Genomic DNA, 14,978 nt, shown 5'->3' on the forward strand with positions numbered 1-14,978 from the left:
AAAAGTGTTAATTAATAATAAAATAATGAGTTGTGGTGGAATTTTAAAAAACTTTTCATTGTACGTCTACATAAGTGTGATTCAAATCAGTATTAATGGGCGTATAGTCCTATATTATACTTTAGGAAACTTTAGACTTTAAAAATTCTATTTCCAAGCATTGTCAGTCTGAAGTGCAATTCTGCTTTGAAAGTTGCAATGTAAGAATGGCCATTCTGGTGGCGGGGGTGTGGGCGTGAAACATTTAATTTTGTCAGGTTATCTCCATAGAGCCAGGAGAGCTGGAAGAGGAAGCTATTTCATTCTTTGTTTTCCCTCAACAGAATAGCTGGCTAAGTTGCAGTTACTTTCATCTGTGTAAATCCATAGAGGATAGTTGGGTTGCTGAATGTCACTGAGGGGCAACTTCTTAACACTCAAGTTATGCCAGCTGTCACTGATGGCCTGATTTTGCTTGCAGAACCTTTACTACAAGTGGAGGTAGACAAGAAGAAAAGAACACAATAGGATTTCCCAAGCCTAGGCTGAATCTGCAGGGCTGGAAATTAGAGAAATCCGCTCTTACTTATAAACCAAACTCATACGGTAATCAGAGAGACAAGAAATATGGACCACGGAGCACCATTTTAAGTCTTTTTGTCTAGAGTAGGACTGCACATTAAGTGTTATCTTTGACCATTACTTCAACAATAACTTTTTTTTTAAATACGACAAATGGAAAAGATGGGTCCTACTTTGATGAACTAGACCAGGGGTTCTCGCAACAAATTTTTTGTTGGCCTTAGAGTGCAGCCACCAACTCTTGCTAGTGGTTGCGCTGACAATTTTTCCTAAAATACTTTAGGAAAAACAAAATAAATATGCACATATACATATCCAAATAATTGTAATTTATTTATGTAGGGTTTTCTTCAAACTCAGTAATAAAAATAATTTACATTTGTCTCTATTCTTTACTGGACCTAAACAGAACAGAAACACAAATAAGGCACTTTGCATGTTCTTGTCTTTTTGTTGTTGTTTCTTTTGCTTTTTTTGGTTATGCTTTCTACCCTTCCCCCCAAGACTTGCTAACTGGTAAGTCTTCTGCTGTGATAAGTGATATTTATATGTTTGTTAATATCACTTTTCACAGCAGTATTACTCAGCCCTGGGACAAATTAAGCCTTGGATGGGAAGGAAGGCAGTGGAGCCCAGGGACAGTGGCAGGGTGTGGTGAGCCTGGGCCAGAGCCTGCCACCGTCTGTATGGAGCCCGAAGTCCAGTGGCCGAAGCCTGCCTCCACTCCCCCTGGGAAAGTGGTGAATTCACCAGCTCTCTGCACCTCCAGAGTTTGTGTCTCTGGAGGTGAGCCAGGGTCCAACCACTGCTGGCAGCCCTGGGAGAGGGCCACTGCTTTGCATCCCCACCTCCCTTCATCAAACCCCAAGAAGCTGTGACTGCAGTAAAAGGCACTGGTGGCCACATGCAGCCACGGTGACTACATTTGAGAAACACTGATTTAAGAAGTCTGTGAGAATTACACACACAACGGATTTGTACCTTTATGAAGCTCTTGGTATGTCTTGTGTAAATACCCATTTAGGTAATGCATCTACCTCACTTGATGGGATAGCCTTTCGATTTGTTATGTAAATAGCTGTTTATGCATACATGGAAAACACCTGGTATAAAACAAGCATATGTAGCTAAAGTCCTGAGGAAATGCCTTGGGGGGGAAAAATAGTTACTGTGGACTTAATTCATTTTTTCAAAGCAAAATCTTATTTAGAGAAATTAGTAACCAAAGTTGTTGTTTTTCATTATACAGTTACCAATTTTATTTTACTACTATAGCTTGCTGATCATGCAACACTTGATACTACTTGGTTGTGGGGAAACACCCAGGAGTTGAGTATTCACACTGTAGCGTTTGCCAGTGTGTGCTTCCTGCATTGTTCCAGACAAAACCTGTTGTTCCAGAGCTGAATATGCTGTTTCCCTTCTTTGTCCCATGAGCCTTCTCCAGTGCTGCTACCTTCCCTGAAGCATAGCTCATATAATTCTTTTGAGAGTGCTTAATTCTTCAGTTCAGATTATTATCTTTCAAAGCTGTTTATTGCATCCACTCCTCAAGTTAACCTGCTGCTTATCTTGATGTGTCAAAGTTGACAGCCTTGTCACTCAGTTGACTTTAGATGATCTTCCTGATTTCTTCATTTATGCTTTCATTTTTGCATTGGTGCACATATGAATTTCAGAATTAAAAACATCATAAGTGACAGTTCTTCTTCGAGTGCTTGCTCATATCCATTCCAGTAGGTGTGCGCGCACCGTGTGCACGTTCGTCGGAGACTTTTACCCTAGCAACACTCGGTGGGCCAGCAGGGCTCCCCCTGGAGTGGCGCCGCCATGGCGCCGGTTATATACCGCTGCCGGCCCGCCACTCCTCAGTCCTTCTTACCGCCCGTGTCGGTCGTTGGAACTGTGGAGCGCAGCTTGCTGTTCTCCACCTCCCTAGCGATTCACTCGTCTTCTCTTATATTGTATATAGTTCGATCTTTCAACTGTAGTTAGTTATTGTTATTTAGTAGTTTTGTTTGGTGTACTATCGACGCTGACTCCCCAGTCCTCGGCACCGGCACCGAGAACAACTGCTTCATCGGCACCGGAGCATACCTCTTCAGTGAAGACTCCGAGTCACTGACCTTCTCCGGCACCAGCTTCTGCCTGGCACCGCTCACTCTCACCTTTGAGCAAGAAGCGCAAGCCTCCTGTGGCTGCAATATCCGCACCGCAGTCAGAGCGCTTAGCCAGGCCGGACCGCCCGGCACGGCCGTCTGCCACGGCACTGACTTCCACTGCACCATTGATTCCAGTCTCGGAAGAGCCGTCGAGTCTGGTGCCTACCAGCTCCCCAGCGCGGGCCATGGTTGAGCTTGTCGTGCCCTCCACTCTGGAGACGTTCTCCACGGCACGGGACCTGATTGCCTTAACGGAGCCTGAGCTACCTCGACTACCGGCACCACCGGTGCAGGTCCCTCAATCCACAGGCAAGCCGGCACTTGTAAGACCTTCTTCGCCCGGTACCATGGGACTTCGTCGCTCTCGGTCCCAGTCCCGGTCCCGCAGACGCTCACGGTCCCGCCATCGATCTTGGTCCCGCGGCTGCTCGCAGTCCCGATACCGTTCCCTGTCGCAGTACCGGTCATACTCGCGGTACCGCTTGAGGTCCCAGTCGCCGTCCAGGTACTACCGGCACCGTTCCAGATCTCGTCATCACTCGCAGCACCGTGCTTCCTGCAGCCGATCTCGGTACGACGATTCCTGGCACCGGTCGACCTCCCGGCACTGCGCTGGTCGCAGGTCCCGGTCGCAATCTCGGCACCATCGAGGCTCTCGGCACCGCTCCCCGACACCGCGTAGGGATGGTTCCAGTGGACGCAGGGACCATCACCTCACGGTCTCCGCCCCGCCATGGCCATCTCATCAGCCATCAATTCCCTCCCATGGGGAATCGGACAATCAGCAGGACCCTCATCAGTGGTCCTTTTGGACACCTTGGGCCTACCATCAGAGCCAAGATGCCCCACATCTGCCACCGCGCTCTGGCCCTTCTGAGCATACGGCACCAGAGGCCACAGTGAGCAGACCTCCTCCAGTGAGTACAGAACATCTTCCAGCACAGGTCTCGGACTTGCAAGAACCACCCCAGGACGTTCCACAGGACCAGGAGTCACTTCAAGATCCATTGGTCCCCGGGGTCTGTTCCTCTTCTTCACCAGATGAGGCAGTAGCGGGGATGGCCACATCTGGACCACTACCAATCGACCTTCGGTCACACCAGGACCTCCTCCGCCATGTCGCTCTTAACATAAACCTACCCATGGAGGAAGTTCCTGAAGTGGAAGACCCAGTTGTCACCATACTATCGGCGAAGGCTCTGACAAGGGTGGCCCTCCCCTTTATTTGCACCATACAGACTCGGGCAGATACAATCTGGCAAACCCCGGCATCCGTACCATCTACTGCCAAGAGGGTCGAACGCAAATATATGGTTCCATCCAAGGGGTACGAATACCTATACGTACACCCTCCTCCTTGTTCGTTAGTAGTCCAATCCGTCAACGAACGAGAGCGCCACGGCCAACAAGCCCCTGCACCTAAATCGAGGGAGACCAGGCGCATGGACTTGTTGGGAAGGAAGATCTACTCCGCGGGAGGCCTCCAGCTCAGGCTGGCGAATCAGCAAGCCCTCTTGAGTAGATACAGTTATAACACCTGGGAGGCAATAGGGAAATTTGTAGAGCTAGTCCCGCAGGATTCCCGCCAGGAGTTCTCAGCTCTCCTGGAGGAAGGGAAAAAAGTTGCAAGGACCTCCCTCCAGGCCTCGTTAGATGCTGCTGATTCGGCAGCTTGAACTGTCACCTCTGGGATTGCTATGAGGCGCATATCGTGGCTGCAAGCGTCGGGTCTGCCACCCGAGCTGCAGTATACCATACAGGACCTACCCTTTGATGGTCAGGGCCCTTTTTCCCAAAAGACGGATCCTCGCCTTCAGAGTTTGAAGGACAACCGCGTGATCATGCGTTCTCTGGGAATTCATACGCCGCAGACTGAGGCGATCTTTCCACTCACAACCCCAGCACCCCTGTCCCCCACCTCAACCAAGACAGGACTTCTCCAGAAGGAGAGGCCGTACTTCCCGGAGACGCCAGTCTGGCCCACAAGGGGGTAATAACTCCGGCCCCACCAACCACCGGCGGGACCGAAGCCAAACTTTTGAGGGTGCGCCCGAGAGCACTGTACCAATTACCTCCCAGGATCCTTTTCAGTTCGCCAACCGCCTTGCCGCATTCTTCCCTGCATGGTCCCAGCTAACATCGGACCGCTGGGTTCTCAGCACGGTGGAGTGTGGCTACCGTCTTCAGTTTATTTCGTCCCCTCCTTCCCACCCTCCCTCCTCGTCCCTCTTCAGGGACCCCTCTCACGAGCAACTCCTTCTGCAGGAAGTTTCGAGGCTCCTTGCTTTGGGAGCTATAGAGGAGGTTCCAGAGGACCTAAGGGGAAGAGGGTTCTATTCCAGATACTTCCTAATTCCCAAGGCGAAAGGGGGCCTCCGGCCCATCCTGGACCTGCGAGCTCTGAACAAGTTCATCGCGAAGTTCAAGTTCCGCATGGTATCCCTGGGAAACATTATACCCTCCCTGGATCCCAGAGATTGGTACACTGCTCTCGACATGAAGGACGCATATTTTCATATCGCGATTTACTCTCCATACAGAAGGTTCCTTCGTTTCGTGATAAATCGTCAACACTACCAATTTGCGGTCCTTCCCTTCGGCCTCTCCTCAGCCCCTCGAGTGTTCACAAAGTGTATGGCGGTAGTCGCCGCCTACCTCCATCGCCGTCTAATCCATGTTTTCCCATATCTTGACGACTGGCTTATTCGAGGGACCTCCGAGGCTCAGGTTACCACACACGTAAACGTCAAGTACCTATTCTCTCATCTAGGTCTGATCCTCAACCTAGACAAATCCATTCTGCTTCCTACGCAGAGAATAGAATTCATTGGGGCCATGCTGGATTTGAATCTTACAACGGCCAGTCTACCTCCACAGAGGTTCCAGGCTATAGTCTCCCTCATCCAGGGGCTACAAGCCTTCCCAACAACCTCTGTCCATACCACCCTTGCTCTACTCAGCCACATGGCTGCGTGCACTTTCGTGACGAAGCACGCAAGTCTCCGCATGCGCCCTTTCCAGACTTGGCTTGCCTCAGTTTATCATCCGCGCAGGGATGCCCTGGACATGATAGTCGCGATCCCACCAAAAGTGCTGGACTCCTTCAACTGGTGGCTGACACCCTCCTTGGTGTGTGCCGGTCGCCCGTTCCACCCACTGCAGCCTTCAGTGTCTCTAACGACGGACGCTTCATCCCTGGGCTGAGGTGCACACCTAGGGAACCTTCACACCCAGGGCCTTTGGTCCTTGCAAGAACTGAGTCTGCATATCAATGTCTGCGAACTGAGAGCGGTCCGATTGGCGTGCCAGACCTTCCAACACCATCTACAGGGCTGTTGTGTTGCGATTTTCAAGGACAACACAACGGCCATGTGTTACATAAACAAACATGAGGCACACGGTCTTCCCCCCTTTGCGAAGAGGCGATGCGACTGTGGGACTTCTGTATAGCCCACTCGATAGACCTCGTAGCCTCCTTCCTTCCGGGAGCCCAGAACTCTCTCACGGACCTGAGCAGGTCCTTCCTGTCCCACGAATGGTCCATCCATCCGGACATCCTTCTTTCTGTATTCCGGAAGTGGGGCTTTCCCCAGGTAGACCTATTTGCCTCCAGGGAGAACAGGAAATGCCAGGTGTTCTGCTCCCTTCAGGGCCGCTCCCCAGGCTCTCTGTCGGAAGCGTTCCTGATCCCCTGGAAAGGACGTCTTCTCTATGCCTTTCCACCCTTTCCCCTAGTCCACAGAGTCCTGCTCAAGCTCCGCAGGGACAGGGCCAGGCTGATCCTAATCACTCCAGCATGGCCGAGGCAGCACTGGCATTCCATGCTGCTCGACCTATCCCTAACGACTCCGATACCACTGCCACTCTGCCCGTATCTTATAACGCAGGACTTCGGCAGGCTTTACCACCCGGACCTGCAGTCCCTGCACCTGACAGCGTGGCTGCTGTCTGGTTGAACCAATCCGAGCTCCGCTGCTCTGCCCAGGTTCAACGGGTCCTTTTGGGAAGCAGAAAACCCTCCACGAGGGCGACATACCTCGCCAAATGGAAGCGGTTTTTTCTTTGGTGTACACAGCGTTCCCTAGTTCCTGAGGCCGTTTTGGTCCCTATTGTCCTGGACTTCTTGTGGTACCTCAAGGAACAAGGCTTGGCACTCTCTTCAATAAGAGTGCATTTAGCCGCAATCTCCATCTTCCATCCGGGGGAGTCGAACAGTTCCACCTTCTCTCACCCGATAGTTTTGAGGTTCCTTAAGTGCTTGGAGTGCCTCTACCTGCCGGTTAAGCCTCCTTCCCCTACCTGGGATCTCAGCCTTGTCCTGACTCGGCTCACGGCCCCACCCTTTGAGCCGTTAGCCACTTGCTTGCTGCTGTACCTGTCCTGGAAGATGGCCTTCCTGGTAGCTATCACATCGGCCAAACGGATTTCGGAGCTCCGTGCTTTAATGGCAGACTCCCCATGTACGATCTTCCACAAAGATAAGGTACAGCTACGCCCACACCCGGCTTTTCTTCCCAAGGTGGTCTCTGCTTTCCATATTAATCAAGATATTTTTCTACCGGTCTTCTTCCTGAAGCCGCACGCATCACGCAGGGACCAACAGCTTCACACCCTGGATGTCCACTGAGCCCTCGCCTTTTACATCCAGAGGACAAAACCCTTCAGGCGCTCGCCCCAGTTATTTATAGCAGTGGCGGAGCGTATGAAAGGTATGCTTATATCTTCTCAGAGGCTCTCATCATGGGTAACGTCCTATATCCGGACGTGCTATGACTTGGCCCACGTCCCGATTGGCCGTCTCACCGCCCACTCGGGCTCAAGCCTCGTCGACTGCCTTCCTGGCGCACATTCCCATCCAGGAGATATGCCGCGCGGCTACCTGGTTGTCAGTGCATACGTTCACTTCTCACTATGCGCTCGTTGCGCAATCAAGAGACGATGCCGCCTTTGGCTCAGCAATCTTACATTCCGCAACGTCTCACTCTGACCCCACCGCCTAGGTAAGGCTTGGGAATCACCTACTGGAATGGATATGAGCAAGCACTCGAAGAAAAGACGGTTACTCACCTTTGTAACTGTTGTTCTTCGAGATGTGTTGCTCATATCCATTCCACACCCGCCCTCCTTCCCCACTATCGGAGTAGCCGGCAAGAAGGAACCGAGGAGCGGCGGGCCGGCGGGGGTATATAACTGGCGCCATGGCGGCGCCACTCCAGGGGGTGCCCTTCCGGCCCACCGAGTGTTGCTAGGGTAAAAGTCTCCGAATGTGCACGCGGCGCGCACACACCTACTGGAATGGATATGAGCAACACATCTCGAAGAACAACAGTTACAAAGGTGAGTAACCGTCTTTTCTTACATTTTGAATCATAATGGGTTTGGTGTTGGTATTAAGTAGGAATTAATTTCTTTTGTTTTTTTTTTCCCCTTAAGCTTCCTACATGTGAAGGTTATTTGTTGTGAAATGCAAAATCAGCATATGAAATGATGCCCGTCTTCTTTTCTACTACAAGATTGATTGCAGGGTCTACTTGCATGTGTAGCATGAGAAGAAATGAAATTAACATAGTGATGAAATGCTTCATTTGCAAGGTTTAAGAGGTTAAACTCAAATTCAGTTTTAAAATGGCACCATATCATAAACTATGTGCCAAAGATTACCTTGCTTAAGCAAGGTAATGACTAATCCTTGCGCTTTTTTAAAATCAGCTTTCTGTAGAGGGCAGAAGAAATATACTTTCTGGAGGACTTGTTTAGTCAAGAAAATATTGTCTTAAATGTACAAACTAATATCTCCTCGTGTTCTAAATAGATTTTTAAAACATCAGAGCTCTTGGTTATCAGTTTAATTAATATGTAACTACTAAACTCTGCCTGCTGTTGTATAAAAAATACTGTCTTGCAATCAGTTGGGTCTCATTTAAGTGTGATAGGACTGTCAGTTATTAAAAAGAATAGCCCTAATGTTTATAGTAGGCACTAAAATTAGCACCTGAACCAAAACCCATTGACTTCAGCGAGCTTTGGATCAGTCCCTTGGTGAGTTTATAATCTGAGGGCCAGAACCTGGCCCATGCCAAATCTGCTTTGTTTTGGTCTGGTGGAGAAAAGCAAATTTAAATATTGCCTTAGTGGATTCCCTACAGAGATCCCACTAGTGGTGTATAGCCTGAAACCACTCACCACTCCCCTCCCCTTACAACTCTCAGAATATGGCCTACGAGGGAAGAGGCTGTTGGGAGTGCAGCAGCGCCCTGGCCACTATTCCTGGCTGCTGTAACAACCCCTTGGAGATCATTGCAAGCTAGGCTTAGGTTAGAGCAGCTTTTACCTTATCCTGGGGGTGAACTTGACCCTGCTTTAACTTGAATCTGCTTTAACTTATCCTGGGGGTGAACCTGCAGCTCTGAGATCAGGGGAGAGTTAAGTTTGTCATCTTTACCATCTTTGCCATCTGGTACTGTGCTAATAAGTATATCTCAGCCAGACCCAAGGATTGGTCTCATAAGCACAAAGTGGGATGTGATTCTTAAATCTGAATTGATTCACACATTGGGACAGAAGAACTCAGAGTATTTTGTTCTTAGCATTATAGTTTTTATATTGAAATGGACACAAGGACTTTTAAGGCTGACACATCTGTCTGTGCATATCTTCTTCTTTTGAAAGATATACTTTAAGTTTCTGTTTAAACAGGGCTCAGTGTGCAGAATATTTAAGTGTACTCAAAAAACCAGTTACATGAAAATGAAAGAAGAAATTAAAAAGATGAACTGAAAACTGTCAGTGATTGATATGAGAGCTTGAGACCTGGGTTAATTTTAAACACTGCTTCCAGCCCCTCTGGCATTGTCAGTTCCAACCTCAGACAGTGACCTCAAATGCATTTTGCCTTAGCATTTAGTACCACAAAATGCAGATTTCCAGTGCCTTAAGGGCTAACAGAAATACAAATATAGCAATAACACAGAGCATTATGTTCAAACAGATGGATCCTCCTCTGTTATGCCGTGTTATCTCCGTCAAGATTTTATATGCATGTATAGATAAATTCACAGTGTATGGCTGATGGAAAAAACAGGTATATTTTTGTCTACAATAACAAAAAACTAATATACCCTCTAACACAAATTGTTCAGGAAGGTAATAAGTCAAGGGAGCAGCTAATCAGAATATAGTATCTATTATCTATTATCTATAGTATCAATATATTGACTACAGAGTTTTGGCTAACAAACAATTTTAGGGTTATTTTGGTACAAATCTTCTTGAATGCATTAGACTACTAGTGCTTCTGTTAAAATAAGCTTAAAATACACAGATGCTTCCATTGTATGAGAATACATGGCAAAAGTAGTGTTTTACTATATAAGGCTGTGACTAGGTTGGGGTAGAATACTGCATTTTATATAGACCATTTTCATAACACCAAGGAGAAAAATCTGAAGAATATATTTATATTTAGTAGAAGTTTTAAACAGCTGCCTTACTGTTGCTGGAAAAGAGAACGCCAAGGCAACACAATGCTGGGAACACAACTATGCAGGGGTTTTATTGGTAGTGGAACAAAGCTCTTTACTGCAAAGGTTCAAAATCCGGGACAGTGTCTTAAATAGCAAGCAGAGTACAATAGTTTTGCTTTGGTTAATTTTTAAAGTTTTTAATTGTTCAATAGAATAGTAATGGTTTGAAACAAGTAATACAAATTAATTTGATACAACTGAACACTGAAGAGAGAAGAAACCTGAAGCATGAAAATGGAGTTCAAATATAAAAGGTTACAGTGGATCAGATAGCATCCTACTTTCCTGTAATTCCTCATGTCCAAATTGATGCATGCAGTTTTCATTTGTGCCTGGTGTAGCTAATTAAATCTATGGAACGCTTTAGGAAAGTTTATTGTGTGTGTATATGTATGTATATAAAATTAAGTTCTTAAAGCTGTCATCCTTTAACGGGAAGCTGTGAATTTATAGCTGCTATTCTCTTAATCACAATTTTTGATGTTAAACGTTGTTAATTCAACATATTATGTCTTTTTGTAATTAAGATAGTCATTTTCTGTCTCTTTCTCCATTAACTTTTCTGCTTTAACATCCCGAAATGTCAAAACTTAAACTTAAAGGTGGGTGAGGTAATATCTTTTATTGGATCAACTTCTGTTGGTGTCCGAGACGAGCTTTTGAGCCCAGAACCTGAAGAAAAGCTCTGTTTAAGCTCGAAAGCATGTCTTTCTCATCAACAGAAGTTGGTCCAATAAAAGATATTACTTCACCCCATCCTGTCTCTCTAATATCCAGAGACCACTATGGCAACAGCACTGTATAAAACTTAGATTAGTCTCTTATTCTGTGTGTACTGGATAGAAATATGTACTTGTCTAAATTGTTGCTTTAGTTGAGTGACTTAGAAAATTTATTTTGGTTGTCTTAAATTTTCAGGAAGCTGGGTTCCTTAAATTTTAAATTATGTGCCTTCACAGTCCATATCAAATATCTAATTTTTTTTTTTATTTTTTTTTTAAGGCCAGAAGGAACAGTTATCAGGAGTGGCAAAAGCTCCCTTAAATACAGGTGGCAACTTGTGCCAGAACAGTAGCCCTCACCTCTGTGCCACCTCTTCTCTCTTCCACCCCACCCCATTGTTTGCCTTTATGGCATAGCCTTCCCATTTCTAAAAATGATGGGGCCATGACCTTGCCTCCTCCCATTCTGGCGCCTCTGATCATTATGATCTAGTCTGAGCTCCTGCACAATAGATCATAGAATTTCACCTAGTCATTTCTGTATTGAACCTAATGACTTCTGGTTGGACTAGAGCATATTGTCTCAGAATGACATCCAATTTTGATTTAAAGACTTACAGTATCTGAAAATCCACTGTGTTGACTGGTAGATTGTTCCAGTGATTAATCCCTCACTGTTTAAAAATGTGCACCTTATATCCAGTTTCAGTTTTGTTTATCTTAAACTTCCAGTTATTCTATCTTGCTGTGCTCTCTTATTTTAAATTAAAGAGCCCTCTACTACAATTTTCTCCCAGTGTAGGGATGTACACACTGTGATCAACCTTCCATTTAACTATTGCTGTTACCTGGGCGCTGCACTCCATGATCTAGTGGCCAGGATGAGTTGTAAATGAAGGGTTTTAATAGCCTTCTGTGAGCCACTAATGGGACGATATACAAGGAATACAGTTGTCTGTGCACAAAGAGTATTTAGAATGTGATGTCCTTTTAAATTAGTACCCAAAAGGAGTAAACTTATTTTTAATATACTGAAATGTGACACCCTCAAAGTTAGTTGACAAAAATGTGAATTTATGTTTTTGGCTACCAAATCAGAACAGAGAGAACTATAGCAGTTCTTGCATAACTTGGACATTCTTTATATGAAATGATTTAGGGCAGTGGTTCTCAAACTTTTTTTCGCGGACCTCTTGAAAATTGCTGAGCGTCTCGGCAAACCACTTCATGTTCTTTCCGAATGTTGTTTGTACCATTAACTGACAATTGTAAAGTTCTTTGGATAAAAGTGCTATATATTTTAAAAAAAAACCTTTAATTGTTTTTTTGTTCTACAAATAAAAGCATACAACTCATATGTTAATATTGGTAGTCTTACCTTTCTAATGTGATGGATGTGTCCTCTCTCCCTTGCTGCAGCAGCCCCCAAGCTGGAGCTGGGAAGGAGAGGAGTTCTCTCCCTCTCCCTCTCCCCCACTGCAGCAGCCCCTGATCTGGGCCTGCGAAGGAGTGGGGTCTCTCCCTGGCAGCCCCTGAGCTGGGGCTGGGGAAAGTCACCTCTTTCTTTGGCTGCTGCAGCCTTGCATGTCTAAAATTCCCTCCACCCCCTCTTCTCACCTCACTGCCTCCATCCTCCTACCTCCTGTTCCCCCCAGGCCACTACCTCACCTTACATGTATGTCTTGTGCAGGGTCCTAATTAGTGGAGCCATGCCTGCATGGCTTCATTAATTAGGTGAGTGGCCCTTCATTCTGTTTGTGTGCAGCCGCCCAGGCATGCACCTTAGAAGGAACTATCCATGGACTACCTGAATGGAGCTCGTGGACCACTGGTGGTGCATGGACCACAGTTTGAGAACCACTGATTTAGGGTTTCTCGTCAAGTTAGTTCCCATTTGAGGTTATTTTTTTGTCATGACTCCATGAGGAAATTTCTAGAAATGGATATTTGTGCTGGATCAGATCATTAAATGGTATCTGATATCTTTTAGGCATCATAAGCCCTGGAAGGATGCAGATGCTGGGCCAGAGATGGGGTCTGGAAAATACTGGTTTCAAAATGATTTTACAAAAAGAAAAATTGTCCAACTTTACGGTAGTGGGGGGGATGGGACAATCTTCTTTTAGAATATGTATTGGGGGAGGGGAGGAGGAATGAACTACCCATCTTCTTGAGGGAGGAAGTCTATTTTTTTCCACAGGACCTTCCTATGTACCAGTGTCTCCACAATTCCTAATTCCTATGGCAGTCCTTCAGCCTGCAGGAGAGGTATAGCCCATTGTAGTAATTACTACCCATGCAACATTTCTGTCTGGTAAACTAGCTTTCTTGTGGCCCAAGACTTTATGGTATATTTGCAGTCAAAATGGTGCAAGGCTTTTCATCTGGCTGGGTCTATTCTGAGGTATGTTCTTTCTGAGGTGACCTTTAAATTACCTGTGGTGTACCTAGGTGGTATAGTAACAGGTATATTTTGATATACTGAAATATATGCATCAGGATTTTTTTATTCTTGCACTGGAAAAAACTGTTCCAACAAAATGGAGCACTGGTATAATCTGTTGCAGCATCTCATCACCTGCGTGGCATTGACTTCTTCCACTACTTTATACTTAGAACATTTCATGCTGTAAAAGTGAAGTGTGCTATTGAGTTGTAGATTGACAGCTTTGACACTGATAAAAGCCCAGTGTTATTGCATAACTTATACACACAAAATATTGTAGATACAGAGGAGTGTCAACTTTTGTTTAATTTGTTTTAAAGTTAATATTGTATATATCGCATACATCATGTTGGATTCAAAATGTAAGCACATGTTAAGATGTGAAGCAATCTTTAATCTGGAGAAGAGCTACAAAAGGGCAGTTCCATCTATGTTGTGTGTGCACTTTCACATATATTAAACATGTCAATTTACTGCTTATGTACAGTAGTTTGAAATATTTTAATGACCCTGACAAGGGAATTGGTGGTTTTTTGTTTTCCTCCTTGAATTTATATCTGAGACACCAAATAGCTAATAAGTTCCAACCAAAGTCTGGGCGGTGACACAATCTCACTATTTGGAATCTTCATTAGCATAAATCCTGGAAGGGTGCAGGTGCTGGTCCAGAGATGGACTTTGGAAAATACTGGTTTCTGTTCAAATGAAAAAGAAAAATTGTTCAACTTTGCAGTAGGAGGGAAACTGCTTTTAAGGATTTACATTTGTCCAACTGTTTGCTATCATCATTAGTACAGGTATATTATGCATTTCAGGTGTTCATTTGGTAGTGAAAATTGTGACGTTGCATATTATTTTAATTTTAACCCTTTAGTCTGAAAAATTCACCTTTTTTCAATTAAGTTTTCCGTGCTTGCCTATGCCTAAAAGTTAATTTAAAAAAAAAATGGAGCAAAATATCTTTGGCCAGCTTTGAGTCAAGTTTTCTTGTTTTCTTGTTTCTTTGTTTCTATTTAAAAACAAACAAAAACCAAAAAAAACAACCTTTTTTCCAGTGCCAGGAAGTATCTGGAACCTGTAATTGCATGTTTTGTTTTTTAAAAAGCAACAAACAGTGAGGAGTGTCTATTTAGTTTGAAAAAAGTCAGTTCTGATTTAATATTTTTGCCTGTTTAAAACGTGTACTCCATGTGCACAATATAAATCTTTGTGGAGTATAGAGGTGCACATTTGGTGCAATATTTATGGTGTATGTGTGAGCAGCTCAGAATTTCAACACTTCTAAGTCTGAAATGGCAGTTGGGAAAATTGTATATTCACCTCTACCTCGATACAACACTGTCCTCGGGAGCCAAAAAATCTGACTGCATTATAGGTGAAACCGCGTGTTATTGAACTTACTTTGATCCGCTGGAGCGCGCAGTCCCGCCCCTCTCGACCCCACCCCCCGAGCACTGCTTTACCGCCTTATATCTGAATTCATGTTATATCGGGTCACATCATATTGAGGTCGAGATCTAATGTGAAATTTAAAATATGAATAAATACACAGAATATATTTTCA

The 14,978-nt window shown here is 45.3% G+C and overlaps 1 protein-coding gene across 13 annotated transcripts in view; it reads left to right on the top strand.

Annotated features, from left to right (window-relative positions):
• OSBPL8 (oxysterol binding protein like 8) overlaps nucleotides 1–14,978 on the top strand; it is a 205,240-nt gene that overhangs the window by 124,075 nt on the left and 66,187 nt on the right. The window lies entirely within an intron of this gene.

Source organism: Gopherus evgoodei, chromosome 1, assembly GCF_007399415.2.
Source record: "Gopherus evgoodei ecotype Sinaloan lineage chromosome 1, rGopEvg1_v1.p, whole genome shotgun sequence".
Classification (NCBI taxonomy): domain Eukaryota; kingdom Metazoa; phylum Chordata; order Testudines; family Testudinidae; genus Gopherus; species Gopherus evgoodei.